Raw genomic sequence first — 27,227 nt, 5'->3', positions numbered from 1 at the left:
GTCGTCTTTGTGGTCAGAGGGTCCAGGGGGGGCTCCTGGGGTGAGATGGAGGGTTGGGGACATCAGGGATGGGGTTTTGGGACAGTGAGGAGGGGCTTGGGGCCAGTGGAATTGGGGCTGTCAAGGAGGGAATAATGGCAATGGGGAGGCCCTGAGGACACTGGAGACACCAGGGTTGTCTTGGAGTGTCAGGGGTGGAATTAGGGACACCAGGAGGGTCTTGGGGACACCAGGGGGGTTTCAGGATTCACCTGCTCATGGTGCAGCCCCTCCTCTCCCCCCCCAGGCCCCATTAACCCCCCAAATATCCCCTACCTCCCATTTTCCCTTTAATCCCCTCCCCACACAGATCCTTTTGACCCTCCAATGCCCCTAAGACCTCTTTTAACTTCCCTAAATGCACCTAAAGCCTCCCTAAACCCCCTAAATCCCCATCCCACCACTCCATATCCCCCCAAATCTCCCGCAGCCCCCCCATCAAATCCCTTCCAACCCCCCAAAGAGGGATCACCCAGCACCCTGGGACAGGAACACAGTGGGCTGTACTGGGGGCACTGGGCTATACTGGGAGGGCACTGGGGGGGGCTCAGGTGTCCCATGACAATGTGGCCTAGCTCCAGGAGAGATCTGGGGAGCAGTGAGGAGGTACTGGTCTGTCCTGGTCTGTCCTGGTCTGTCCTGGTCTGTACCTCCAATCCTCAAAGCCCCTCCCCAGCTCCTCCAGGACCCTCCTGGACCCCAAAGCCCCCCAGGCCCCTGACTTGGTCCTGCTGCCCCTTGAGCATCTGCAGCTGCTGCAGAACCAGGCATTTCATCAGCAAATGTGCAGGTGACCCCAAGCTGGGGGTGTGGTGATGTGCTGGAAGGCAGGAGGGCTCTGCAGAGGGACCTGGCCCAGCTGGATCCATGGGCTGATTGCAAGGGGATGAGGTTCCAGCAGGCCAAGGGCCGGGTCCTGCCCTGTGGCCACAAGAAGCCCCGTCAGCCCCCCGGGCTGGGGCCAGAGTGTCTGGAGAGCAGGCAGGCAGAAAGGGAGCTGGGAGTGGGGATGGACAGGAAGCTGAAGAGGAGGCAGAGTGTGGCCAGGTGGCCAAGAGGGCCAATGGCTGGTGTCCTGTGTGAGGAAGAGTGTGTCAGCAGGAGCAGGGAAGTGCTTGTTGGGCTGGAGTGAGCGCTGGTGAGGCCACCCCTGGAGTGCTGTGTCCAGCTCTGGGCCCCTGAGTTGAGGAAGGCCCTGGAGGGGCTGGAGCAGGAGCAGAGAAGAGCAGCGAGGCTGGGGAAGGGAGTGGAGCCCAAGTGGTGTGAGGAGAGGCTGAGGGAGCTGGGGGTGTTGAGGCTGGAGAAGAGGAGGCTCAGGGGAGACCTCCTGACTGTCTGCAAGTCCCTGCCAGGAGGTTGGAGCCAGGTGGGGGTGGGGCTGTTCTGCCAGGAAGCAGCAGTAGGACAAGAGGGCTGGGTCTTGAGCTGTGCCAGGGGAGGTTTAGGTTGGATATTGGGAAGCAATTTTTTGCTGAGAGAGTAATCAGGCCTTGGAATGGGCTGGGCAGGGAGGGGGTGGAGTCAGCGTCCCTGGAGGTGTTGAAGGTGAGAGTGGATGTGGCCTCAGTGCCATGGTCTGGGAAGCACAGCGGGGTTGGATCCAGGGTTGGACTTGATGATCTTGGAGGTCTTTTCCAACGTGGCTGATTCTGTGATTCTGTGATTCCCATTCCTATGGCAGCACATGCTTGAGGCTCTATCCCCAGGGTGAGAGAGATGTCTGTCCATATCTATCTCCAAGGTTAGTCTGTAAATGTGTGGTGTTAGAAAAGCAGGCTGAGTTGTGGGCTGGTTGTAGAAGGAGAAAGAAGCCCAGAGGCCAGTGCAAGCAGGCAACCCTGAGCTTGCACCTGATGTCCCCTCCCTGCAGGTTCCTGTCCTTGAGCCCAGGCCCTGAGGTGAGGCTGAGAAGTGGCGCGGAGGTGAGCCCAGAGCTGTCCCTGAGGTGAGGCTGAGAATAAGTGCAAGGCAGAGGTGCTGCTGAGGAAGGAGAGCCCTGTGGTGGGGAAGAGACAGAAGCTGTGACTGCCCATCCCCGAGCAGGTGCTGTGTCCATCCCCTGTGTGCCAGGTGAGCTGGGGCTTTGCTGCAGAGCTGCGGGCGCTGATTTGAGCGTCTCCAAGTGCTGAGATGGTGGGCACCCAGGAACACAAACTGTGCCTGGCCACGGAGCCTGCAAGGAGGAGCAGAGACAGCCCTGGCAGTGTGGGGGGCCAGGTTGTGCCTGTGCCTTCCCCTGCAGGCCCTGGCTGTCCCTGCTGGGCCCCTGTCCATCCCCATCAGGTCCCTGCCCGTCCCCCCGGGCTGAGCTCCCCCCAGGAAGTGCCGTGGAGCTGAAGCTGCTGCCATCCCCCCCTGCAGCCGCTGCCCCAGCCAAGGGAGCAGCAAAGGCAGGGCCAGGAGCAGAGGCAGCAGCAGGGGAGCCCTGGGGGGGCCGGGAAGGTCTTGTGTGGGTCAGGAAAGAGGCGCTGGGCACGAGGCCGGGGCTGTGCTGAGCAGGCCCAGCCCTCACATCCCCCCAGCCCACGCCGGCTGCCCGGGGGGCTTGGGAGGGACCCCCAGCCCGTGTGCCCCACACTGAGCTGGCAGAGAGAGAGCCAAGGGACAGGGCCACGGGCAGGGCCCCGGGTGAGGGACAGGCAGGGCCATTGCAGGGCCACGGTGAGGGCACAGCCTGTGGCAGCAGAGCTGCCCAGGGCCGGGGGCAGCCGGGGGTGTTGGTACCAGCCAGTGCTGGGGCTGAGCAGAGCACGAGGCCTCTTGCAGACCCCTGGAGCAGCCTCCCACTTGCCAGCCCTGCCCTGGTGGGGTGACACTGTCCCCTCCCTACAGGACACTCCCCCCGAAATCTTCGGGGGGGCCTTTTGTGTCTATTCCTGGTTGCTGATTCCTGCTGGGGACCTGAGGGCCCCTCTGCAATCCCATCCATGGGGCACAATCTCCTCTGCAGAGCTTGACTCACTGCAGACTGTGCAGGGAAATCTGTGCTGGCAGCCCGAGTATGTCACGACCCCCGCACTCTCCCCAGGATATTTGGGACAAGTTCCCCTTCCCAGGTACCCGCGGGATGGGGGGGAAGGTGCTTGTTTTCCTGCTGTTGCTGTTGCTGCTCCGCCCCTGTCCCTGCCCTTCCTGCCGCTGTTGGGTGATTGGAGCGGCCACGATGGGAAAGGGGCGAGAGAAGCGACCCAGGAGCCTGAAACCGGGGAGTGGAGAAGGGGAAACCTGGACAGGAGGGACCTCTGGTTTCCCTGGGACAACACAGTGGAGAACCTGGAGAGGGGAAATGTCTGGGAACATGGCACCTGTAAGGCGAGAGTCAGAGGAGAAGGAACCCTTGGGACCCCCAACACTCCCAGCATCCCTAAGTGGGACCCCCAGCATCTCAGACAGGAGAGATCCTCTGAACCCCAGAGGGGACAGACCAGAGAGGGGGAACTTCTGGGAGAATTATTTTGGGCTAATCTTCATATTTTGGAGTATTTTTAGCTGAATTTCAACTTTTTGCAGTTTGAGGGACTAAGGGTCTTCTTGCTATTTCTGAAAGTTTTTTGCCTGAATGTCAGTGGTTTGGGTTTTTCTGAGCTGGATCTTGGTGTTTTGGAGGTTTTTATGGTCACAGGATGCCCGGTGAGTTCTAGAGATGGACTTGGGCAGGAGGAACCCCCAAGCCAACGCACTCACCCCTTGTTTTCCCCCCATCAGGATTTGTCCTTCCCAAAGCTTGGGCGAGTGCAGGAGGAGGCTGCGAGGAAGAGGAAGATGCCTTGGTCCCCCCAGGCAGGTGAGGAGGAAGTCAGTGTCCCTTTGGGCGGGTGTTGTGCTGGCTCTGTCAGCCGAGCATGGCCCCGGCTGCAGGACAACCCCGCTGGCGCCGCCGTCCTGCCGGGGCCGGAGTTGGGGGGATGTCCTTGGCCTTCCCTGTGGGCCGGAGGCAAATCCCCTGCCTGTCCTTCTTGCTTCCTGCCCCAGGCCCCGAGGTGAGGACGGAGAGCCCGGAGGACAAATCCCCCCGTGAGACCCTGGTGGGAGAGGCCGTTTTGAAGGGCTCCCCGGCGCAGGAAGGCAGCGGGGAGGAAAAGGGCCGGAGATCCCCCCGCAGGAGGGGCTCCAAAGCCATCCCAGGGTGCTCTGAGGAGGAAAGAGCCAGCCTGTGCCGGGAAGGCGGCCGGAGCTTGAGCTGGAGCTCCAACCTGGTGGACCCTGATCAGCCTCCCAGCAGGGAGAAGCCCCTCAGGTGCTTGGAATGTTGGAAGAGCTTCAAGAACAACTCCCACCTGATCCGACACCAGCATATCCACACTGGGGAACGGCCCTACATGTGTGGGGAATGTGGGAAGAGCTTCAACCAGAGCTCTCACCTGTTCAAACACCAGTGCATCCACACTGGGGAATGGCCCTACGTGTGTAATGATTGTGGAAAGAGCTTCAGTGACAGCTTCAACCTGATTCGACACCTGCACATCCACACTGGGGAACGGCCCTACACGTGTGGGGAATGTGGGAAGAGCTTTAGGGACAGCTGCAGCCTGATCCGACACCTGCACATCCACACTGGGGAACGGCCCTACACGTGTGGGGAATGTGGGAAGAGCTTCAGAGACAACTGCAGCCTCCGCACCCACCAACACATCCACACTGGGGAACGGCCCTACACATGTGAGGAATGTGGGAAGAGCTTTAGGAAAAGCTCCAGCCTGATCCAACACCAGCACATCCACACCGGGGAAAGTCCCTACCTCTGTGAGGAATGTGGGAAGAGCTTTAGGAACAGCTCCAACCTCATCACCCACAGACGCATCCACACTGGGGAACGGCCCTACAAGTGCTTGGAATGTGGGAAGGGGTTTCAGACCAGCTCCAGTCTCCTCGTGCACCATCGGACGCACACGGATGAGAGGCCCTTCCGCTGCACCGACTGCGGGAAGGGCTTCAACCGGAACTCCCACCTCGTCACCCACCGGCGCATCCACACTGGAGAGAGGCCCTACAAGTGTGGGGAGTGTGGGAAGAGCTTCCCCCACAGCTCTACCTTGACCAAACACCAACGGACCCACCAGTAAGGGAAATCCTGTGAGTGCCCCGACTGCGGGAAGAGCTTCGGCCGCTGCTTCCACCCCAAATGAAGCCCCTGATGGTGAGGCAACCCCTGGACTCCAGTGACTGTCAGTCCATCCCTTTCGACCACAAAGGGCCAGTCCAACAGAACCCTTCCTGTGTGGGGGGTGTGTGTGGAGATTCCTACCCTGGCTGGGGACCCTCCAAGGTCACTGCTGGAGGTTGAGAGCAGAGATCTCCTCATGAGTGTTGGTCTGCGGGAGTTCCATCCATCTCTAATTAAGAATTATTGCTTTTGTGCCAGCTTGAGTAGAATTGCTTCAACAATTGCTTTAGTGTAGAGCACTGTCCTATCTTATCCTGTACTCCTGGTAGTTTTAGTGTTTCTGTTGTGCAGTAAATATTTCTGATGAAGATCTTTTGTCTGATCATTTGTAACCCTAAATAATTCATTTCTATCAAGAGATCTGATTTGCCATCATTAAAACCTGGGGACAAAAGTGCTTCAGTCACACCTCTGTAATTCCTGTAAACTGAAAGTGTTGGCATAACCCAAGGCTGAGATTGGATCCAGCATCCCCCAGCACCACACAGGAAGTTGGGAGCTCAGGGGGCACCCCCCATTTCCAACCCCCTCTGTGCCCAAAGACCCTCATGAGACCGTCAGACTGGCCAGACCACGCTCCCTTTTCCACCCTTTTCCCTGTTCCTCCCACTTTCCCATTTTCCCCTCAATCTCCAATTTTCCCCCCCAAACAGTTTAGGGGTCCCAACCCCCACTTTTTGTCCCCTCTCCTGTGGGCGCTGAAGGAGAAAATGAGGCTGCACACACAGAGTTCCATTGCGGGACTTGTCCTCCCATCTTTCCAGCGTCCCCCTTTCATTGGGGTTCCTTTGGAAACAGCGCCTGGGCTTTGTCTTTTAGTCCACTGGAATTCCCAGCATGGCCCCAAAGCAGTGCCCTGATCCCACACATTCCCCTCCCCTCATGTGCTGGCTGTGTTCAGCCACCAGAGAAAAACACAGGCTGCCATGCAGAGCGTTCCAAGTGGTTTCCACTTTGGCAAACAGCACTCTCTGGATGGAAAACACCAGTCAAGGCCAAAGCACTCCTTTTGGATTCTGATTAACTGAATGCAGCTGCTGCTGCCTTAACTTGTTCCCACAGAAATTCTCAGGGTTCCTTTGGTTCCGTGAGACCCCACATGTCCCAATGGCCCCTGGATTCCATGAGCTTCCACAGTCTCCAAAGGTTCCTTTAGTTCCATGGGGCCCTGCAGTCCCCAAATGCCATTTGGATTCTCGGAGATTTCCCGTTGTCCCAGGGTCCCTTGTGCTTCAGAAGGAGCTGCAGTGGGACAGTGGCCCCTTGGTTCCGTGAGCTCTGCAGTGTTCCAGGAATCCTTGGGTTCCAGGAGAGCCTGCAGTTTCACAAGGAGCACTTGAATGCAGGAGGTTCTGCAGGGTCCCAATGGCCCCTGGATTCTGGGAGGTTCAGAAATATCTCCGGGCTCCCTTGGTTCCAGGAGGACACACATGTCAGCAGGAACCCTTGGTTCCAGGAGGTTGGACAGTGTCCCAGAATTCCTTTGATTTCATGAGGCCCTGGATTGTCCCAATGGACTCCTGATTCCATCAGCCCTCTCAATGTCCCAATGGTCCCTTGGTTCCATGAGTTTCTGCAGCGTCCCAGGGTTCCTTTTGTTCCATGGGGACCTGCAGTGTCACAGTGGGCCCTGAATTCCAGGAGTTTTCCCAGGGTGACAGTGCTACCTTTATTCCATGAGATTCCCAACTGTCCCAGGGCTCCTTTGGCTCCAGAAGGCCCTGCAGTGTCCCAATGGTCCTTGGTTCCATGAGGTTCCACCATGTCCTTGCTGGAACATGCGTGGCTGTAATGCTGCCCCACCTGCAGAGCTGCCTCCAGCTCTGGGCTCCAGCACAGGAAGGACATGGACCTGCTGGAGCGAGTGCAGAGGGGAGCAGCAAGAGGATCAGAGGGATGGAGCAGCTCTGCTGTGAGGAAAGGCTGAGAGAATTGGGATTGTTGAGGCTGGAGAAGAGAAGGCTTTGGAGTGACCTAATTGTGGCCTTCCAGTGCCTGAAGGGAGCCAAGCAGAAAGATGGAGAGAGACTTTGGACAAGGGCCTGGAGTGACAGGACAAGGGGCAGTGGCTTCACACGGATAGAGGGAAGAGTTCCAGGAGGCAGTAGGAAGGAAATCTTGAATCTGAGGGTGCTGAGATGCTCTTTAAGGCCCCCCAAGCCAAAGCATTCCATGATTGTGGGACTGGTGGGTGAGGTGGTGGTTGGAGCCGTCTGGGGCACAGGGACCCAAAATGAGGGAGTTTTCCATTGTGGGGGAAGGAAGGAGGGGGCAGCAGAACTGACCCCTTGGACACCTGGCAGGCAGGCTTTGGCTGGAAGCTGGTGATGGGGAGCTGAGTGAAGCCCCCACAATGCAGGAGGAAATGGTCAGTGACCTGCTCTGCCAGTGAGACCCCCCCAAGTGCCTGGGTCCACATGGGATGCAGCCAAGAGTCCTGAGGGAGCTGGAGAAAGAGCTGGCCAAGCCACTCTCACTCATTGCCCAGCAGTGCTGCACAACTGCACAAGTCTCAGCTGACTGGCAACAAGCACATGGGATGCCCATCCCCAGGAAGGGCCAAAAGGAGGATCTGGGCAACTCCTGGCCTGTCCCATTGACCTCAGGACCGGGGAAGTCCATGCAGCAGATCCTCCTCAGTGCCATCCCATGGCACGGGCAGGACAACCAGGGGATCAGGCCCAGCCAGCGTGGGGTTGGGAAAGGCAGGTCCTGCCTGACCAACCTCATCTCCTCTGACAAAGGACCCACTCAGCAGCTGAGGGAAAGGCTGGGGATGTGTCTCTGTGGAATTCCAGAAGGCCTTTGGCACCATCTCCCCCAGCATCTCCTGCACAAACTGGCTGCTCATGGCTTGCCCGGGGACCTGTTTGCTGGGTGACAAAGTGTCTGATGGCCCAGGGAGTGGTGGGGAATGGAAGGAAATCCAGGTGGGGCTGGTCACTAGTGGGGTTCCCAAGGGCTCAGGGTTGGGGCTGCTCCTGTTTGACATCATTATTGATGATCTGGGCCAGGGGATCGAGTGCCCCCTCAGGAAAGTCGTGGACAGCACCACGTTTGGTGTGAGTGTGAATGTGCTGGAGGGCAGGAAGGCTCTGCAGAGGGATCTGGACAGGCTGGATCAATAAGGCCAAGTGTCAGGGCCTGCCCTTGGGTCCCAACAACCCCCTGGAACATTCCAGGTTGGGGGCAGAGGGGCTGGAGAGCTGCTCAGCAGGAAGGGACTTGGGGGTGCTGCTTGACAGGGGCTGGATATGAGGCAGAGTGTGCCCAGGGGGCAAGAAGGCCAAGGGCATGGTGGCCTTTGTGGAGAAGAGTGTGGCCAGCAGGAGCAGAGAACTGATTGCCCCTCTGTGCTGGGCACTGGGGAGGCCCCACCTGGAGTGCTGTGTCCAGTTCTGGCCCCTCAGTGCCAAAAGGCCCTTGAGGGGCTGGAGCGTGTCCAGAGAAGGGAACGGAGCTGGGAAGGCTCTGGAAAACATGTCTGCTGAGGGACAGCTGAGGGAACTGGGCTTGTTGAGTGTGGAGAAGGGGAGGCTCAGGGGGGACCTCATTGCTCTCTGCAATGACCTGAAAGGAGGTTTTAGTGGGGTGGGGCTTGGTCTCTTCTGCCAAGGCTACAGTGAAAGGTTGTGAGGGAATGGCCTTAAATTGTGTTGGGCAAGGTTCATATTAGATATTAAAGAAACCTTTTTCCACTGAGAGAGTGTTCAGGCATTGGAACAAGTAGCCCAGGGAGGTGGTGGAGTCTCTGCAAGTGTTCAGGTGTGTGGTGGGTTAACTTTGACTGGACACCACGTGCCCACCGAGCCACTCTATCACTCCGTAGGACAGGGGAGAGAGTAAGGTGGAAAAAAAAAATAGTGGGTTGGGATAAGGCAGTTTATTTAAAGCAAAAATTAATGTGAAGCTTGTGCACACAGAATCAAAAGACAGCAGGGTTTGTTCTCTGCTTCCCATGAGCAGCCATGGTCGGCCACTCCCGAGGAGCAGGGCTTGGGTCCGCGGGACGGTTCCTCAGCAGGCAGCCATCAGACAATGAATGCCCCCCTCCTGCTCCCTGCCTCAGCTTTTAGAGCTGAGCTGACCTCCCATGGGCTGCAATGTCCCTTGGCTCAGTTGGGCTCAGCTGGCCTACTTGGGTCCCCTGCCAGGCTCTTGCCCTCAGCTAAGGAAGGAATGTCCCAGTGTTGGTGCTGTGCTCAGCAGTGGCCAAAACACTGGGGTGTTCTCAACCCCCTTCCAGCTGCCAATGCCAAGCCCAGCCCTGGGAGGGCTGCTGTGGGGAACTGAACTGCAGCTCAGCCAGACCCAACCCAAATATCTATGGCACATATTCTATAGAATCCATCCTTAGGTGTTGTATGATAGATCTATAAGATATTACAAACAATAAGCAATAATAAGGCAAGTGTCCTCCTTAGGGACACACACACAGCCCCCCAAACTCCTGCCTGGGTTTGTTCCCTGGGGGTCTCTGCAGCAGCAAGCACAGCCCCACACTGACTGCTCTGGGCTGTGCAGGCATTTGTGGTTCTGCCTGTCTCACACACAGACAGAGCCTTGGGATGGATCTGGATGTCACTGGATGTGATGTCACAGGGGAGATGTGATGTCATATGATGGATGTGACGTCATAGAGGAGCCCTGATGTCACAACAAGGATGTGATATCACAAGGGAGATGTGATGTCACAAGCAAGCGCGTGATGTCAAAGGGATGATATGATATCACAGGAGACGTGATTTCACAGGAAGGATGTGATGTCACAGGCAGGTGTGATGTCATAGGGGAGATGTGATTTCACAGGGACGATATGATGTTACAGGGGAGGACGTGACATCACAGAGATGATATGATATCACAGGAGAAAAGTGATGTCATATGATGGATGTGATGTCATAGAGGAGATGTGAAGTCACAGGAAGGATGTGATGTCATCGGTAAGATGTTATGTCACAGGAAGGATGTGATGTCATGGGGAGGATGTGATGTCTCAGGGATGATATGATGTCACAGGAGAGGTGTGGTGTCATATGATGGATGTGATGTCATAGGGGAGATGTGATGTCACAGGAAGGATGTGATGTCATGGGGAGGATGTGATGTCACAGGGGAGGATGTGACATCACAGGGATGATATGATATGACAGGGATGATATAGTTGTGATGTCATAGGGGAGATGTGATGTCACAGTGGAGGTGTGATGTCAGAGGGGAGTTGTGATGTCACGGGGAGGATATGATGTCACACAATTGATATGAGATCACAGGAGAGATGTGATGTCATATGATGGATGTGATGTGATAGGGGAGATGTGATGTCACAGGGAGGTTTGATGTCACAGAAAGGATGTGGTGTCACAGGGGAGTTGTGATGTCATAGGTGATGTGTGATGTCATATTATGGTTGTGACATCACAGGGGAGATGTGATGCCACAGGGAGGATGTGATGTCATGGGGAGGTGTGATGTGATAGGGCAGATGTGATGTCACGGGGAGGAAGTGATGTCACAGGGATGATATGATATCACTGGAGAGATGTGATGTGATATGATGGATGTGATGTCATAGAGGAACCGTGATACCACAACAGGGATGTGTTGTCATGGGGGAGATGTGATGTCATATGATTGATGTGATGTCACAGGGGAGGACACGATGTAACAGGGATGATATGATATCACAGGAGAGATGGGATGTTGTATGATGGATGTGACATCATCTGTGATGTCATAAAGAAGATGTGATATCACAGGGAGGATGTTATGTCATATGATGGTTTTGATGTCATAGGGGAGGATGTGATGTCACAGGGGAGCTGTGATGTCATAGGGGAACTGTGATTTCACGGGGAGGATGTGATGTCACAAGGGTGGTATGGCATCACAGGAGAGATGTGATGTCATATGATGAATGTGACGTCCTAGGAAAGATGTGATGTCATAGGGGAGGTGTGATGTCATGGGTAGCATGTGATGTCATAGAGGAGTGACACATCACTCCCCAGCCTTGCTCCAGCTAAAGCCGTGGAATTTGTCTTTGTTTCCCTTGGGTTCAAGGTCAGGCTGTTTCATTTCCATGGATGTCTAGAGATGAGTTAAGGGGAGCTCAGACCTTTTGGTGAGGAAGGAGTTATTTACTCTGGAGCATTTGAACTCAGCCTTTGTTCCTGGTTTCTTCCCACTGTTTCAGAGCAGTTCATTTCCCATGGGGAAAGCTCTGATTCCCCAGCACAGTCAGGTTCTCCTGAGCTCAGGATGTTTCACTGGTCTCATTTTTCTCCAGTATTAATTCTGTGCCAAATTCTGAGCGTGACCGTGCCAAGTGTGCGGGGTCGGCCACGGGAACTTTGCTTTTCCCTGCAGAGCGCACGGAGGATGGTCACCGGGCACACATGGTGTATTAGGGAGGGTTTAAGGTATACTGAAACTTGAAACCATGACACTGCTAAAAGCTTAACAAAACCCAATATTTATTACCAAGAGGTGGCCAACAAAACAAACAAACCTAAAAGAGAGGAAGGAGAAGAGAAAGAAGCCCCCAGCACGACCTCCCCAGTTACCCAGCTGTTGTCCATAAATTTATCTTACCGACCTAGCATACCTGTAATTACCCATAGCAGAAGCTGCATCCTTGGAGAGTCAGTAAGTTCACAAACTGGCAGGCGCCCCCACCAAAAGGCAATGTTGTCCTTGGTGTGAAGTTAGCTCCCTTCCAAGAAAGCACTTTCTGTTTTTATACAACTAACTGAGTGACCACAACCTCCCAGGTGTGGCCAGCACTGCCCAGCCCGAGGCCCTCAGTCCCACCTCCTGGGTGGATGTCAGTGCATCTCTTCTGTGCACGTGTGAGAACTTTGGAAATCGCCTCACGCATGCGCAGTGTGTTTTGGGGGTCTTTTCTAATTGAGTTGGGGGTGGAGCCTTCCTCCTCTCCTCATCACTTTCTCCTTCAAGCGACCTTGGAGGACAATTGGCCAATCACAGAACACCAATTAAAACAGTTTATACAGAAGTTCTCCCTCCAAGGACAAATTCACTGTTTATCAGTGAACTTGGCAGGGAGAATATAAACTACTGTGGGTGGCTGGGGCCAAACACAGACCAAAAATATCAGCATAAATTCACCCTGGTACACTCAGTTACCACAGCAACCGTCAATGGACCCCTTCCTAACTGTGTTGCCATGGCAACCAAGGTTAAGACTAGTTGTGATGCTCAGTTGCCATAGAAACCTCCACTAGGGCCTGCTGCTATGGGCTTATGCCATGGAATTCTGGATCCATGCTGTTGCCATGGCAACCATTAGTCACTCCTGGTGCCCAATGCCATGGTACCCGGACAGAGATGCTTTGCCAGGGACTGTTTCCATGGCAACCAGCGCTTGACTGGGCTGTCATGGCAATCGTCATGGAAACCCATTGTCAGGGACTGTTGCCATGGACATTTCCACTTGCTGGTATGGTCAGCTGTCATGGAAACCATTTCAAGTCCCATTGCTAAGGCAGGTTGCCATGCCAACCGTCAGAAGGCCCCATTCCTCTGATAGTTGCCATGACAACTCACATGAAGACCCAATGCTGCTGTAATTTTCCATGGCAACCATCAAGAAACCTGTTGCCAGGGACCTTCTCATGGACACTTCCATGAGTCATTTTTCATGGCAACCATTCCACAATCATATTGAAAGGTTGGTTGCCATAAAAATCATCATAAGGAACCATTGTTACAATCGGGGTCCATGGCAACCATCCCGATGTCCCAACCCTGTGGGCCCCCCATGCTGGGGGATGGACTTGGGGGGCTGGTTTGGGCTGGGAGGGGAGTGAATTTTCCTCCCAGGGGTTTCTCGGGGGTTGGGTTTGGATTTGGACTGGGAACAGGGGGGAGAATTCCAGGAAGGTTTGGTTCCTGCTCAGAGCCAAGGCCTTTCCTGCTCCTCATCCTACCCCACCAGTGAGGGGACTGAGGGGGCACCAGGAGCAGGGAGGGGACACAGCCTGGACAGGTGACCCTGACTGACCCCAGGGGTGTCCCAGACCGTGTGGCCTCACGGTCAGTGTGGGAAGGGGGGGAAGGAGGAAGGGGGGGATCCTGGCAGGAGTCAGCGGTGCCTCAGGATGCCGAGGGGGCCCAGGGTTGGCAAGGGGCTGCCAGGTCACCTCTGTGCCAGCCCTGCCAGGCAGCAGCAGCCTCGGGCACCAAGAGTCAGGGGAGCTGTCTGTGCACAGCCCTGAGAGCTGCCCCAGCTGAGAGTCACCCTCAGGGGTCCTTAGAGGAGGATCCTGGGCAACTTGGTGCAGTCAAGGCACCATTCTGACCCTGAGCAACCCCAGGGACTCCAGGGACCACTCTGACACTGCCGGGCATTCTGGAGCTGAAGGGATCCACAGACACTCTGCAGCCTCCTGGAATCAAAGGGCTGCTGGGACACGGGGACCAAAAGAACCTGGGACTCAGTGGAGCCTCAGGAAATCCAGGGACCATTGTGACACTAGAGAACCACATGGAAACAAGGGGCCATCCTGATGCTCTGGAACCTCCTGGAACCAAGGGACCATTGTGTCACTACAAGGATTTATGGATCCAAAGGAACACAGGGCCACTGTGGAATCTCCTGGAACTAGGGGGCCACTGTGGCATCTGGGGCCTCATGGAACAGAAGGAACCCTGAGACATTTTGGAAGCTCATGGGATGAAAAGGGCCATTGTGACAATACAGGGCCTCAGGAATGCTGAATGCTGAATCATTTTGGAACCTCATGGAACCAAGGGGCCATGGTGACACTGTAGGGTCTCATGGAAACAAAGAAACCCTGGGAAACTGCAGAACCTCTGGAATTTAATGGGCCATTGTGACTCAGGACAATCTCCTTGAGTCAAGGAGCCACTAAGACACTGCTGGGCCTCATGGAATCCAAGGGACCCTGGGACAGAGTGGAACCTCCTGAAATCAAGGGCCCCTTGGGATTCTGTGTAACCTGGTGCAATCAAGTGGCACTGTGGCACTGCAGGACCCCATGGAACCAAAGGAATGTGGGGACAGTGTGGAATCTCACGGAGCCAAGGGGCCATGGTGACATTGTGGAGCCTCATGGAACCAAAGGGCCACTGTGACTCCCCAGAACTCCATGGAATCAAGCAGACCCGCTGCCTCCCCCCTGTCCCTGTCGGCTCTGCTGCTTCTTGGGCACCCCTGGAGTCAGCGTTTCCTTTGGCAGCACAACTTATCTCAGACAAGAGAGTTTTCCAGTTGGCTTTTCCCCCTCTTTCCCAAGGTTTTCTTTTTTGTTTTTTGTTCCCTGAGGGAAAAGGGGGAAGGGAAGCAGGTGTTGATCCCTGGTTTTATCTGTATACAAAAGGGAGTTGGGGCGGGGGAGACAAAGCGATTTCTCTCTCTATTCTCTCTCTTTTATCCCATTCCCGCCTCCCTCGCCACACCCCGGGCGACTGTTTCACCGCCGCCCCTCCTCGCCCGTCCCGCGGGGCAGCTCTTTGAGCTCCGGGGCGGCGGAGACTCCCCCGGCGCGGCCCTTTGGTTTTCCTTGGTTTATTCTCCGGAGCTGATTCCGTTCCGAGCTCGCCCCCCCTCTCTGGCGACCCCCGCCAGGGCCCGTCCCGGGGCGGCTCCTTCAGTGCCACGGGCGGCGGGGACCCCTCGGGGCGGCTCCCCCAGGGCCCCGCCCGCCGCCGCCGCTCCCCGGGGCCCTCCCCGCTTCCTGCCGGGATCGGACACCGCCGGCGGCCCCGGCCCTGCCGGGCTCCATCAGCCTCAGCAATTGCTGACAAGGAGGGGCCGGGGGCTTCCTCTTGGCCTTCGTCTCCCTGGCGCTGGGGCTCGGCTTCTACCTGCGCCAGAAGGGGAGGGGGGTCCCAGGGGGTCGTGTGTCCCCCCAGAGCGTCTGTGCCCCCCCGGGGACCCCCCACCCCGCTGTCACCCCCTTTTCTCTCCCCACAGAGCTCCTGAGCCGCCGGCGGCCGCAGCCCCTCCCCGGGGCCTCGGGCCCAGCCTGGACCCCCCCTGTCCCTGTGAGGATTTTGGGGGGGTCGTGTGTCCCCCCCTCCCCTGCTGCCACTCCTGATCCCAGGAAAGCTTCCCAGTTCTCCCCAGTCCCGGGTATTGGGGGGAGGGGCTTGGGGGAACCCCAAGGAGTGGAGCTGAGTTTGGGGGGGGCAGAACCAGCCCCAGGATGGATTCGGAATGGGGACCCCCCTGTATCCCCTCATGTCAACCCGCTCTGGGGGAGCTTTGGGAGGGCACCTGCCCCTCAATGGGCACCCAGCTCACCCCAAAAAGGGCTGGGACCCTCCCCAAAGCTCCCCACTGTCCATCAGGGTCCCCCAAACCCACTCAGAGCCCACCCAGGACCCCACCCACCCCCTTCTCTGGGGGGACTTCTCTGGGCACTGGTGGTGCTGGGAGCCCCCCCAGCTGTGGACGAGGAGCTCTTGGGTGAGTGGAGGACGGGAAGGAAGGGGATGGTGGGAAAAGGGAGTTCAGAGAGGATAAAAGGGTGGTGGCACCCCAAATTGAGTGGGAGGGGAGTGAGACCCCCAAAAGTGGAGGGGGAGGGGCACTGAAGATAGGGGGATGATGGGAAATGGGTGGGAGAGGTCAGAAGAGTGGGGAAAGGGGAGGGTGGGACCCCCAAACTGAGCATGAGGGGGCTGGGGAGTGGGGGGATGATGTGGAAGAGGTGGGAGAGGGGGGAAAAAAGTGGGTGTTGGGACCCACAAATTGATCATGGGGGGGCTGTAGACTGATGCAACACTGGAAAAGTGGGAGGAACAAGAAGAAGGGTGGAAAAGGGGGATGGTCTGGTGGGTCCAACTAGTGGGACCGTGGGGGTCTTTGGGCACAGGGGGGTTGGCAAAGGGAGGTGGCCTCCCTGAGCTCCCAACTTCCTGTGGGGTGCTGGGGGCTGCTGGATCCAATCTCAGCCTTGGGTTATGCCAACAGCTTCAGTTTAGAGGAATTACAGAGGTGTGACTGAATCACTTTTTTCCCCAGGTTTTAACGATGGCAAGTCAGATCTTTTGATACAAATTAATTAATTAGGGATACAAATGATCAGACAAAAGATCTTCATCAGAATTATTTACTGCACAATAGAAACACTAAAACTACCAGGAGTACAGGATAAGATAGGACAGTGCTCTACACTAAAGCAATTGTTGAAGCAATTCTACTCAAGGTGGCACAAAAGCAATAATTCTTAATTAGAGATGGATGGAACTCCCCCAGACCAACGCTCGGGGGGAGATCTCTGCTCTCAACCTCCAGAACCGACCCTAGGGGGGGTCCCCAGCCAAGGCAGGAATCTCCACAAACCTTCCCAGAAGGCTTCTGTTGGAATAACCTGCCCCTGGGAAAGGGGACTGGCCCATTCTGGTCAAAAGGGATGGACTGACAGTCACTGGACTCCAGGGGTTGCCTCACCATCAGGGGCTTCATTCAAGGTGGAAGCAGCGGCCGAAGCTCTTCCCGCAGTCGGGGCACTGGTAGGGCTTCCCTTACTGGTGGGTCCGTTGGTGTTGGGTCAAGGTAGAGCTCTGGGTGAAGCTCTTCCCACACTCCCCACACTTGTAGGGCCTCTCACCGGTGTGCATGCGCTGGTGCCTGATGAGGTTGCAGTTCTGCTTGAAGCCCTTCCCGCAGTCGGTGCAGCGGAAGGGCCTCTCATCCGTGTGCGTCCGCTGGTGCTGGATGACATGTGAGTTGTTCTGAAACCTCTTCCCACATTCCAAGCACTTGTAGGGCCGTTCTCCAGTGTGGATGCGCTGGTGTTTGATCAGGTAAGAGTTGACTCTGAAACTCTTCCCACATTCCCCACATGTGTAGGGTCGTTCTCCAGTGTGGATGTGCTGGTGTTGGATCAGGTCGGAGCTGTCCCTGAAACTCTTCCCACATTCCTGACATGGGTATGGCCGTTCTCCAGTGTGGATGTGCTGGTGTCGGTTAAGGTTGGAGCTGTCACTGAAACTCTTCCCACATTCCCCACAAGTGTATGGACGTTCCCCAGTGTGGATATGCTGATGGCACAGGAGGTTGGTGCTCTTCCTGAAGCCCTTCCCACATTCCAAGCACTTGAAGGTCTTCTCCCTGCTGGGAGGCTGCTCAGGGACCACCAGGTCAGAGCTCCCCCTCAAGCTCCGGCCTTCCTGGCACAGGATGGCTCTTTCCTCCTCAGAGCACCCTGGGATGGCTTTGGAGCCCCTCCTGTGGGGGGATCTCCGGCCCTTTTCCTCCCCGCTGCCTTCCTGCGCCGGGGAGCCCTTCAAAACGGCCTCTCCCACCAGGGTCTCACGGGGGGATTTGTCCTCCGGGCTCTCCGTCCTCACCTCGGGGCCTGGGGCAGGAAGCAAGAAGGACAGGCAGGGGATTGGCCTCCGGCCCACAGGGAAGGCCAAGGACATCCCCCCAACTCCGGCCCCGGCAGGACGGCGGCGCCAGCGGGGTTGTCCTGCAGCCGGGGCCATGCTCGGCTGACAGAGCCAGCACAACACCCGCCCAAAGGGACACTGACTTCCTCCTCACCTGCCTGGGGGGACCAAGGCATCTTCCTCTTCCTCGCAGCCTCCTCCTCCATCCGCCCAAGCTTTGGGAAGGACAGATCCTGATGGGGGGAAAAACAAGGGCTGAGCACGTTGGCTTGGGGGTTGGTTCCTCCTGCCCAAGTCCATCTCTAGAACTCACCGGGCATCCTGTGACCATAAAAACCTCCAAAACACCAAGATTCAGCCCAGAAAAGCACAAACCACCCAGATACAGGCAAAAAAATCCCTCAGAAATAGTAAGAAGATCCTCATCACCCCAAACCGCACAAAGCGGAAATTCAGCTGAAAAATACTCCAAAATATGAAGATTATCCCCCTCTCCAGGTTCTCCACCTTGTTGTCCCGGGGATCCCAGGGGTCCCCACTGTCCAGGTTTCCCCTTCTCTGCAACCCCTCTCCAGGTTCTTGGGGCTCTTGCAGCTCTCTCCTCTCTCCAGCCTCCCCCGCTCTTCAGGGATCAAAGCATGGGGACATCAAGGCTCCCCAACACCAACCCTGTATCCGCTCTCCCCCCTCCCCTCAGCCCCCCTCTCCCACCCCTTTCCCATTCGCCCCCCAAACCCCGGCTCCCCCCAGCTCCCTTTGGGTGTGACCCACCGCCCCTCACGCTCCCTTTGGGGGTCCCACCCGCTCTTTTCGCTTCTCTCGCCCCTTTCCCATCGTGGCCGCTCCGCTCACCTGACAGCGGTAGGAAGGGCAGGGACAGGGGCAGAGGAGCAACAGCAACAGCAGGAGAACAATCGCCCCCCATCCCATGGATGCCCGGGAAGGTGGAACTCATCCCAAATATCCTGGGGGGACCATGGGGGATCGTGACATACTGGGGCTGCCAGCACAGATTTCCCTGCACAGTCTGCAGTGAGTCAAGCTTTGGACAGGAAGTTGTGCCCCATGGATGGGATTGCAGAGGTTCTCTCAGGTCCCCAGCAGGAATCAGCAACCAGGAATAGACACAAAAGGCCCCCACAAAGATTTCGGGGGAGTGTCCTGTAGGGAGGGGACAGTGTCACCCCACCAGGGCAGGGCTGGCAAGTGGGAGGCTGCTCCAGGGGTCTGCAAGAGGCCTCGTGCTCTGCTCGGCCCCAGCACTGGCTGGTCCCAACACCCCCGGCTGCCCCCGGCCCTGGGCAGCTCTGCTGCCACAGGCTGTGCCCTCACCGTGGCCCTGCAATGGCCCTGCCTGTCCCTCACCCGTGGCCCTGCAATGGCCCTGTCCCTTGGCTCTCTCTCTGCCAGCTCAGTGTGGGGCACACGGGCTGGGGGTCCCTCCCAAGCCCCCCGGGCAGCCGGCGTTGGCTGGGGGGATGTGAGGGCTGGGCCTGCTCAGCACTCTGCTGAGCCTGGCCACACTCTGCCTCCTCTTCAGCTTCCTGTCCATCCCCACTCCCAGCTCCCTTTCTGCCTGCCTGCTCTCCAGACACTCTGGCCCCAGCCCGGGGGGCTGACGGGGCTTCTTGTGGCCACAGGGCAGGACCCGGCCCTTGGCCTGCTGGAACCTCATCCCCTTGCAATCAGCCCATGGATCCAGCTGGGCCAGGTCCCTCTGCAGAGCCCTCCTGCCTTCCAGCACATCAACACACCCCCAGCTTGGGGTCACCTGCACATTTGCTGATGAAATGCCTGGTTCTGCAGCAGCTGCAGATGCTCAAGGGGCAGCAGGACCAAGTCAGGGGCCTGAGGGGAGTCTGGGGGGCTTTGGGGTCCCGGAGGGTCCTGGGGGAGCTGGGGAGGGGCTTTGGGGATTGGGAGTACAAACCAGGACAGACCAGGACAGACCAGTACAGACCATGACAGACCAGTACCTCCTCACTGCTCCCCAGATCTCTCCTGGAGCTGGGCCACGTTGTCCTGGGACACCTGAGCCCCCCCAGTGCCCTCCCAGTACAGCCCAGTGCTCCCAGTACAGCCCACTGTGTTCCTGTCCCAGGGTGCCAGGTGATCCCTCTTCCGAGGGGGGTTGGAAGGGATTTGAGGGGGGCCTGGGGGAGATTTGGCTGGATCTGTGGGGGGGTTGGATGGGGATTTGGGAGGTTTTAGGGGGCTTTGGGTGAATTTGGGGGAGTTAAAAGGGTTTTGGGGGCATTGGGGGTTCAAAAGTATGCAGGGGAAAGGGGATTAAAGGAAACAAAGGGGAGTTGAGGGACATTTGGGAGGGGTTAATGGGGCCTAGAGGGGGAGAGGAGGGGCTTCCCTATGAGCAGGTGAGTCCTGAGACCCCCCTCGTGTCCCCAAGACCCTTTCGGTGTCCCCAGTTCCCCCCTTGACATCCCCAATACCACTGTCCATAAATCCCTCCCCACTGTCCTCAAACCCCATCCCTGATGTCCCCAACCCTCCATCTCACCCCAGGAGCCCCCCTGGACCCTCTGACCAAAAACGCCCCCCCCTCCCGCTCACAGAAAGGCCAAGGGCATCTGGGGACACACTGGGGACAGCTGGGGGGCTTTGGGGGGCACTGGGGGATTACTGGGGGATACTGGGACACACTGGGGGGAACCAGGGGGCACTGGGAGGGACTGGGAGATTACTGAGAAATGCTGGGAGGGCACTGGGAGGGACTGTGGGGTTATTGAGGGATTACCAGGACACACGGGGGAACACTGGCAGGTTACTGGGCCATACTGGGGGTTACTGGGTGCTCACTGCAGGATCACTGGGCCATACTGGGGGGCAGTAGGAGGTCACTGGGACACACTGGCTGGTCACTGAGGGGGTCACTGAGGGGGTTACTGGGCTGTACTGAGGGTCACTGGGAGGTCACTGGAATATACTGGGGGCACTGGGATCCCCTTACCCGAATGTGGTACATCTCCCCCCCTGCACTTTGGGGTGCGTGCACAGGACCCCTCCTCCGGGGGCTGGGGGACCCCCTGAACCCCACTGTTGGGCTTTAGGGGACCCCCGGGCCCCCCTCCCTGTGGGGTCTCTGTGTGCTGAGCTTTGGGGGTCTCTGGGGCTCAGGGGGGGAATTGGGATCCCCTTTCCCTGGGGTCGGTCCACCGACATGGAGACCCTATAAAGTCCCCTCAAAACCCCTGAAATCCCCTCAGAAATCCACCTCTGGACCCTTCCAAACCTCCTCAAGGGCCCCACAAATCCCCTCAGAGACCTAATTCCCCCTACCAAGACCCCCTAAACCCTCTCAGTGACCTGCAAAACCCACCTGGGACCCCCCAGACCCTTTCAGAGACCTCAAAAACTCCCTCAGGGACCCTCAAAACCCTCTGGGACTTCTGAAATCCCCCTAGAAACCTCTAAAACTCCTTCAAAGACACCCCCCAAGCCCCTCAGGACCTCTCAATTTCTCTCGGGGACTCTCAAACTCCCTCAGCGATTCCCAAACTGCTTCAGGGACCTTCAACCTCCCCCTAAGTCCCCTCACGACACCAAACCCTCTCACAGACCCCTAAAAACCTCCTCAGCCACCCCTAAAAGCCTCTAAGGGACCACAAAACTACAGAACAGTAAAAGAGCTTTCTGTAAAGGAAGGAAGCAAAGAATCTGAGGAAACCAAGGAAAAACTGAAGCAAAGCAATAAAATCATCCTGGCCCTTGCAGTTTTTCCTTCACCTTTTTCTCACTTTTCCTTTTTTTAGGGTTCTTTTTTCGGTTGGGTGGTTTTGATTTTTTTTTTTCCGAGGGACTTTCTCGGCAACCGAATCGAACATCCGGGTTCTTGGGAGGCCTCCGGGCCCCGCGGCCCCCGAGAGGGTCCTCCGAACCTCCGAACCCCCCGCGCCAAACCCTCCCGAGCCCTCCAGCCTTTCCCCCCACAGCCGCGCTCCCCGCAGCCCCCGAGGGGATCCCCAGACCCCGCTCTCCCGCACCCCCCGCCTGCACTCAGAGCTCACCGACCGACCCGCCGCCATCACCGATTCCCGGCAGCCAACGCGGCAGGGGCGGGGGCGGGGCTGCGGGGGCGTGGCCGCGCGCTGATTGGCTGCGGCGGCGTTCTCGGAACGCGGTGCGCGCGCAGCCGGGAATCGGTGCTGGCGGCGGGGCCTGCGGTTCGCTCTGAGTGCTGTGAGTCCCCCCGGGGGGGATCGGGAGGGTTTAGCGGGGGGGTTCGGGGATAACCGAGGAGGTTTGGAGGGGTCCCTGAGGGAGTTCGGTGTCCTGAGGGGACTCAGGGGGTGGTTGAAGGTTCCTGAAGGGGTTTGGGGGTCTCTGAGGGGGTTTTGGTTTCTGAGGAGATTTGGGGGGTGCCAGGTGGGCTTTGGGGGTCTCTGAGGAGGTTTGGGGGTCCTGGCGGGACCTTTTAGGCAGTTTTGGGGTCTCTAGGGGGTTTACGGGGTCTTAGACGGTTTTGAGGGTCTCTGAGGGGGATTGGGGGGTCCCTAAAGGGGACTGGGGGGTCCCAGGTGGGTTTTGCGGGTCACTGAGAGGGTTTAGAGGGTGCTGGGGAGGGATGAGGTCTCTGAGGGCATTTGAGGGGACCTTGAGAAGGTTTTGATGTGTCGAGGGGGGGATTTCAGGAGTTTTGAGGGCATTTTGGGGGGTCCCCTAAAGCCCAGCAGTGGGTCCAGGGGGTCCCCCAGCCCCAAAGAGGAGGGATCCTAGGGATGGCCCCCAAAATCCGGGGGGAAATGTACCACATCCGGGTAAGGGGATCCCTAGACCCCAGTATATCGCAGTGACTTTCCAGTGACCCCTTCAGTGACCAGCCAGTGTGTCCCAGTGACCTCCCACTGCCCCCCAGGATGGCCCAGTGATCCTGCAGTGAGCACCCAGTAACCCCCAGTATGGCCCAGTAACCTCCCAGTGTCTCCTCCTGTGTCCTGGTAATCCCCCAGTAACTCCCCAGTCCCTCCAAGTGTCCCTCAGTTCCCCCCAGTGTGTCCCAGTATCCCCCAGTAATCACCCAGGGCCCTGCAAAGCCCCCCAACTGTCCCAAATGTTTCCCCAGATGCCCTTGGCCTTTCTGTGAGTGTGGTGGGGGTGTTTTTGTGGTCAGAGGGTCCAGGGGGGGTTCCTGGGGTGAGATGGAGGGTTGGGGACATCAGGGATAGGGTTTGGGAACAGTAGAATTGAGGGTGTCAAGGGGGGAATTGGGGCCATGAAGAGGCCCTGGGGACATTGGAGACACCAGGGGGGTCTCAGGGTGTCAGGGGAGGAACTGGGGACACCAAGAGGGTCTTGGGGACACCAGGGGGGGTCTCAAGACTCACCTGCTCTTGGTGCAGCCCCTCCTCTGCCCGCCCAGGCCTCATTAACCCCTCCCAAATGTCTCCTAACCTCCATTTTCCCTTTAATCCCCTCCCCCCATAGGTACCTCTGACCCCCCAATGTTCCCAAGACCTCTTTTAACTCCCTAAAGGCACTCAAAACCCCCAAATCCCCATCCAAACTCCTCAGATCTCCCCAGATCTCCCACAGCCCCCCCTCAAATCCCTTCCAACCCCCCCAAAGAGGGATCACCCGGCACCCTGGGACAGGAACACAGTGGGCTGTACTGGGGGCACTGGGCTGTACTGGGAGGGCACTGGGGGGGGCTCAGGTGTCCCAGGACAACGTGGCCCAGCTCCAGGAGAGATCTGGGGAGCAGTGAGGAGGTACTGGTGTGTACTGGTCTGTCCTGGTTTGTACCTCCAATCCCCAAAGCCCCTCCCCAGCTCCCCCAGGACCCTCCCGCACCCCAAAGCCCCCCAGGCCCACCCAGACCCCTGACTTGGTCCTGCTGCCCCTTGAGCATCTCCAGCTCCTGCAGAACCAGGCATTTCTTTGCTCCCCACAGGGTCCTTCCCACACCCAGAATGGAATCTGGAGGCAGCAGGATGTGCACAGGGCTCCCATTTCCTACAGTGCAAAGGGGCTGCAGGGAATGATTCCCCTGCTCTTGCAAATCTGCCAAAACCTGCAGGGCACAGGAGGGGGAGCTTCAGGAATTTGCTGGCCTTGGGAGTGGAGCTCACAGGGTAGTGAGAGGAACATATCCCTCAAATACTCAATATACTCTTCATACTCAATATCTGTCTGGACAGACAGATAAAGCAATAATCAGATATATTCTGTATCATATATATGGCAGTCCTTCATCCCTGAATGAGCTCGTTCATCCCAGGAAAAATTAAGTTTTATTTCCATGGAAGGAGGTTTTTCCCATGTTAACACCGGTTTAATTCCAAACCAATTTCTTCATTTCCTCCTCCCACTTTCCCTGAAGGACACTGACAGGGACCATGGACACTGGCAGGGATCACAGAGTTTGTCCCTTGGCCTTTCAGCTCCTGCTGTTTGGCAGCACAGGAGAGGTTAATTAGAGACCAGGCTCCAATTGCAGGGTGTGCCTTGAAGACAAGCTTGAAATCAAACCAGTTTCCTGCTGGAGCATTAAATCAGTCGCCATCACCTTTTCATGGGCTGAATCTTCATATTTTGGAGTATTTTTTAGCTCAATCTCAACTTTTTGCAGTTTGGGGTGGTAAGGGTCTTCTTGCTATTTCTGAGGGGTTTTTACCTGAATCTGGGTGGTGGTTTGAGTTTTTCTGGGCTGAATCTTGGTGTTTTGGAGGTTTTTATGGTCACAGGATGCCTGGTGAGTTCTAGAGATGGACTTGGGCAGGAGGAACCCCCAAGCCAACGCGCTCAGCCCTTGTTTTCCCCCCATCAGGATTTGTCCTTCCCAAAGCTTGGGCGGGTGGAGGAGGAGGCTGCGAGGAAGAGGAAGATGCCTTGGTCCCCCCAGGCAGGTGAGGAGGAAGTCAGTGTCCCTTTGGGCGGGTGTTGTGCTGGCTCTGTCAGCCGAGCATGGCCCCCGGCTGCAGGACAACCCCGCTGGCGCCGCCGTCCTGCCGGGGCCGGAGTTGGGGGGATGTCCTTGGCCTTCCCTGTGGGCCTGTCCTTCTTGCTTCCTGCCCCAGGCCCCGAGGTGAGGACGGAGAGCCCGGAGGACAAATCCCCCCGTGAGACCCTGGTGGGAGAGGCCGTTTTGAAGGGCTCCCCGGCGCAGGAAGGCAGCGGGGAGGAAAAGGGCCGGAGATCCCCCCGCAGGAGGGGCTCCAAAGCCATCCCAGGGTGCTCTGAGGAGGAAAGAGCCAGCCTGTGCCGGGAAGGCGGCCGGAGCTTGAGGGGGAGCTCTGACCTGGTGGTACCTGATCAGCCTCCCAGCAGGGAGAAGCCTTTCAAGTGCTTGGAATGTGGGAAGAGCTTCAGGCAGAGCTCTCACCTCCTCACCCACCAGCACATCCACACTGGGGAACGTCCCTACATGTGTAGGGAATGTGGGAAGAGCTTCAACTGCAGCTCCAGCCTCAGCAAACACCAGCGTTTCCACACTGGGGAACGGCCCTACACATGTCAGCAGTGTGGGAAGAGCTTTAGGCAGAGCTCCGATCTCCTCAAGCACCAGCACATCCACACTGGTGAACGGCCCTACATGTGTGGGGAATGTGGGAAGAGCTTCAGGCAGAGCTCCACCCTCTGCACCCACCAGCGCATCCACACTGGGGACCGGCCCTACAAGTGCTTGGAATGTGGGAAGAGGTTTAGGACCAGCTCAGATCTCCTAAAGCACCATCGGACGCACACGGATGAGAGGCCCTTCCCTTGCACCGACTGTGGGAAGGGCTTCAAGCAGAATTCCCACCTCATCACTCACCAACGCATCCACAGCAGGGAGAGGCCCTACAAGTGTGGGGTGTGTGGGAAGAGCTTCACCCAGAGCTCTGCCTTGACCGAACACCAACAGACACACCGCTAAGGGAAGCCCTGTGAGTGCCCCGACTGCGGGAAGAGCTTCGGCCGTAGGACTGACATTTTTGAGTATCTGCACTCCAACATCAGTTTATTCTTTTGAATATGTGTAAGTTTAACCCCATTTTAGTCTGAAAGCCAAATTCACCACTACCCCATTCCCTGATAACCGTGGGCTGATTCTGACAAGTGAGGCACAAATTACCCACTGCCCAGCAAAAACCAGTGGGGCCAGCCAGTGGTCTCTGCCCTGGCAGCCCAGTTTCCCCAGTCTCATCTCAAAATGGCCAGTTACACTGAAGCAAAGAGCACTGGAACCAGTGCAACAAGCCCCAGTCTGACTTTCACACCTGCCTGTTTTCTGCTGCTCTACAGACTTCCCTGTTTAAAATACAATGGAAAAATGAACAGTTTTTGGGGTTGTTTTGGTTTTGGGCTTGTTGTTTTCTTTCCTCCCACTGTTCTCATTAACCTCATTTCAAATCTATTCAGGTTTTGAACATGAATTAAAATTTTAAATGACTTTTAATCTTAATGCTTTGACCAAAGTATCAAAACATGAAAAATAAAAAAAAACCACCACAAAGCTGTCCCTTATTGTCACAATCAAACACTCAGAAGTACTAACATAAACACAGGGAAACCCCCATAAATAAGACCATTAAAATAATTTTAATATGTATATGTTATTATATTTTTAATAAACTTAACATAAGGAAATTTAATTCCTGACATCAGCTTTCCCCATCTCTCAAAAAGGTAATTTAGTTACATCTTAGTCACCCTTGAAAGGCTCTTTCCAGTTGGGTTGGCCTCTGCCTTAGACACTCATGAGATCTGCCAAAACCAATTTAAGGGCAAATTTCCCCACCAGGTTCAACTGCATTGGTTGTACCAAAAGCTTTGCAAGTAACCCCACAACTTTCATCTTAAACTCTTCTCTCAACCTTGTAAAATAATTAGCAGTAAACAGACCTGGTAATGTGTTATAATTAAGAATTTCTTGTTTTCAGAGTTATTCATACACCAAAAAGATGCCACAGGAACGGCCAAAATATTAATAGCAACCTCTACACTTTGGAAATCTACATTTGGTTTAAAAGATTTCACAGTGGTTGTTTCCTTAGGAATTCAGGCACATTTTACTAACAAGTTTCAATACAGTTACAAAAACATCTTCCTCCACTAAGACACAGGCAGTGATCCCAACCTGAGGTAGGCACTGAAAAGCCCAATTTTTTTCTTAGCTGTCACGAGTCTTTCATTCCTTCTGCCACATCAATTAGGCATCAGCCCATTTTTCAAGCTGCTGTTACCTGCCAGCTCCTGGTTTGGTTTCCAAGCCCAGTATTTTGGCCACAATAAAATCAGGGACCTGGGCAGTCCTGTCAGAATGACAAAGAGCACTGACCCTCCCTGCCAAGGGAGACAAACCATTCCCAACCTCGACCGAAGGGTCAAGGCAACGATTCTGAAACAAAATTTACAAAGCTTTTCTCTTCAGTTTTTTGTTGCAATTCTCTGTTGCTCTATTAAAAGAGCACAGCAGTGAAAGACAAGGCCTGATGGCCAAACCCAGGGCTTCAGCCACTTGAGGTCTATTGAAACCTTTCTGTGAGGAAAGGCTGAGAGAACTGGGATTGTTGAGGTTGGAGAAGGGAAGGCTTTGGGGTGACCTAATTGTGGCCTTCCAGTCCCCTCAGTAAAGTCTTGGACAACACCCAGCTGGGTGTGAGTGTGGATGTGCTGGAGGGCAGGAAGGCTCTGCAGA

At 56.4% G+C, this 27,227-nt stretch overlaps 2 pseudogenes; one reads left to right on the top strand and one right to left on the bottom strand.

Annotated features, from left to right (window-relative positions):
- The first annotated feature begins 4,144 nt into the window (after nucleotides 1-4,144).
- LOC114001976 lies at nucleotides 4,145-26,426 on the top strand (annotated as a pseudogene).
- Nucleotides 16,688-17,533, bottom strand: LOC120323008 (annotated as a pseudogene).
- Nucleotides 26,427-27,227: the final 801 nt, after the last annotated feature.

This window comes from Pipra filicauda, unplaced genomic scaffold, assembly GCF_003945595.2.
Source record: "Pipra filicauda isolate LSUMZ 115617 unplaced genomic scaffold, ASM394559v2 scaffold1063_size32646_pilon, whole genome shotgun sequence".
Classification (NCBI taxonomy): Eukaryota; Metazoa; Chordata; class Aves; order Passeriformes; family Pipridae; genus Pipra; species Pipra filicauda.
Note: the sequence above shows the minus strand (reverse complement) of the source record. Positions and strands in the feature narration are given on the sequence as shown.